A 3,481-nucleotide genomic window follows, 5' to 3' on the forward strand; every position below is an offset into this window, starting at 1 on the left:
CGCTAGCTTCTGAGACCCCCTTTGCCGGCTAAGTGCACTACTAGGAAAAGGCCTACTAATGGCGCACCAGTTTTGCCTACTAATGGCGCATCTCTGGTGCGCCATTAGTATCACGCCACTAGTATTTATTACTAATGGCACACCACTGGTGCACCATTAGTATCTGGTATACTAATGGCACACCACCCAGTGCGCCATTAGTATATAACACCATGTGCCATTAGTATGCCTCCGAGGGGCCATATTTAACCATGTGCTTTGGCAAACTAATGGCGCACTGTGGATGGATGCGCCATTAGTATACTTGGCATACTAATGGCGCACTGTTTGGTGATGCGCCATTAGTATACTTTGGCATACTAATGGCGCACTCTGTAGTGATGCGCCATTAGTATGAATATTAGGTTTTATTTTTTTTACTTTTCTGATTTTTGCACAGGTTACAAAATATATTATTTGACAGAATATAGATAGTAGCACACAGCAATAGCAGATTCATCGAATACAATAGAAGATTAGTCTCCGAATACAATTCATCATATTAGTCTCCGAATTCAAAATATCAAACAAATATAGAACATTACAAGTCCCGGGACCGCGAGTAGCGAGTTTGTCGGAAGTAATACTAATCCTAACAAGTCCTACTAATCATCATCATACAACTTCTACTCGTTATTAATAACAAGTCATACGATCATCATCTTGATAGTCATTGAGCCAACCCTACTTAATTGTTCTTAGCACATGATCATCAGTATTAGGCAAGACCTAAATACCCTATTTAAGCTAAAATAGCATAAAACAATATAGACCCTGACTCTCCATTATGGAGAATGGAGAACATCCTGTCTCCAATTCTTGCGCTTCGCTTCCTTTTGCTTCCAAGAAGCTCCTTATGACTGTCCATACATTTTTTCCATCCTTTGATTTTCATGTCTCCACTTCTTTTAGAAATCTCGCATGGACAATTGAGATTTGTAGGATGACCTGGCTATATGTTCAAAACATTAAGACTACCTTTCTGATACATCAAATGAGGCACACAATTCTCTGGGATTATCTGTTGAAAAACATAGTAATAACTTCATAGTTAGCAATGATGTACTAGTTTTAGAAGTATGCAAAAGATGCACGGATGTTGTAATAGTAAAAATCTTACCAGGGTATCTCCATGGTAGTTACCATAGTTGAACACATGCACTAGTGGCACGTATTTACCATAATGTTGAGGAGTTTGATTGTGGATATTGTAATTCTCAATGTCAGTACAAAATCCGACCAGATGATTTTTCTCCTTGTAAGTTGTTAATTCGGAGCCATCGGTGTAGTGGGTTTTGTCTACCATCTCCCGCACATTCTTTGAACAATAAAAATAAGCTGTCAGTGGAAATAAGCTGTCAACTATTTTGAAATAAACAATATAAATTAGCTAATAACTATGTTTGAGAAACTCTCATAGCGGTAGAACTGGAGGCGTATCAACAAAGACCCAAATGTCCATATTGTCTTGGTTGATGTCAGGATTACCAAGATCCATGGTGATAAGCATACCCTCATCAAAACCATACATCTTGCAAAATGCTTCCCAATTTTTGCAACCAAAATGGGTTACGCTCTCAGAATTATATAGATTTACTTCAAGGTCCACATCGTGATGAGTCCTTAGGTGAATTTTCTTTGTTTCAGAAATTTCATGGTCTTCAAAATCCATCTTCTCCAAGACATAGTGTCTTGCATGGCATGGGATAAGCTATACTCGAATTGCAAAAGATGAAAATTACACGTTGAAATAGTTGAAGTCATGCTTAATTATGAAAATAATACTTGTCGTCATTGTGTACCGTTTCAACTTCGAAGGTCTCCTCGAGCTTAATGCTGAAGCGCCGATCATCGTCCAGGCGAGGCATGTCGCACAGACCTCGATAGTCGTGGCACCAGTCGCACTCCCCCGGGAGACTTTCGTCGTCCGATGACGACATATCCTACATTCATAATTCAAAACTACATCATTTAGGGTTTGTCGACACCAAGGCATCCTAAAAGCTAAGCTTTTATCATTTAGGGTTTGTTGACGCCGAGGCACCCTAAAAGCCTAAGCTTTCATCATTTAGGTTCTTATCGACACCGAGGCACCCTAAAAGCCAAGGCTTTATCATTTAGGGTTTGTCGACACCGAGGCACCCTAAAAGCCTAAGCTTTCATCATTTAGGTTCTTATCGACACTGAGGCACCCTAAAACCTATGGTTTAATGCAGCAAGAATGAATGGGCAGTTGATCCTACTTAATTAAGTACTAACATACCCCGGCCCATGCATTAGTCGCAAGTACCCCATATGTCCTATTTTTAGCAAAGTCATGCTAAAATTCACGGAAAATTTTAGCATGACCTTTGCTGAAAATAGGACACATGGAGTACCCGAATTTTCTGGAACGGAAGTTAATCGACATTCCGGCAAACTCAAGGGCGTCTCGAGGTACCTGCAAATTCATCACGACACAATGGTCGGAGACAAAACCCAGCAAACTAGCAAGATGATCATCATCTTTGCAAGTCATTACTTGTCCAACGCAGAAGTGCATAACACAAGCTCACCGACATAGACCAAGATGATCATCAATTTTGAATCAATAGACATACTTCTCAAAAGAAGACCCTAAGCTTTAAAATGACAAGGTACTTTCTCTACCTAATAAACTCCAAATGACCACATAAAACCCTGTTTAACACACTTGTAAAGAGGAACAACCCCCCTAAGGAGCTAGAAAGCTATATGAAACAAAATTATCAAGCATAGGCATACAAATTCAGTACTGTATGAAACAAAATAGGTACAACAAGTAGCTGCTAAAGTCCTATGCTGAGAGTAGGTGTCAGCTTAAGACATGGTATATTGCATTTAGTAACAAGGTATATTGCATGATTCATAATTTTATAGGAGACCAATAGTAGAAATTTGATTGGGAGTGCTCCATTTCACTAGCGGCCCATTTCACTCACTTTTGCAAAGCATCAGGGTACCAAAGTGTTCATAGGCAGCAACAACTCTACCCCGGTTTCAGCTAAAGACAAGGCGAGCATGGCTAATCCAGCTACAATACACGAAGCTACAGAGAGTAGCTACCCAATGATGCCTGCGTTCATGAGTGCCATGCCGATCTTTACGACAAGGTAAAGAAAGGCCAAGGAAACCAAATCCCTAAAAAATGTTTGCCCTCGATCAAGGCATGATCCATCCTTCCTAACCATCACTGTCAATCTAGCTACTAGCTCTAGGTGGCCCTAGGGTTTGCAGGGGAGGGGGTGGAGGAGAAGGGAGGAATCACCTAGGGGAGGGGATGGAGGAATGGAGGAAGACGTCGAGGGTGCGGGCGCGGGAGGAGGGGCTTGGGCGGGAGGACGTCAAGTGCGCGGGCGCGGGCGGAGGGGGGATGGCGAGGGAGGCGGTGCTCGGCTCGGTGTCGCGTGGCCTAGCTGAGCTG

The sequence above is a fragment of the Triticum aestivum genome, chromosome 7A, assembly GCF_018294505.1.
Source record: "Triticum aestivum cultivar Chinese Spring chromosome 7A, IWGSC CS RefSeq v2.1, whole genome shotgun sequence".
In the NCBI taxonomy this organism is placed as follows: Eukaryota; Viridiplantae; Streptophyta; class Magnoliopsida; order Poales; family Poaceae; genus Triticum; species Triticum aestivum.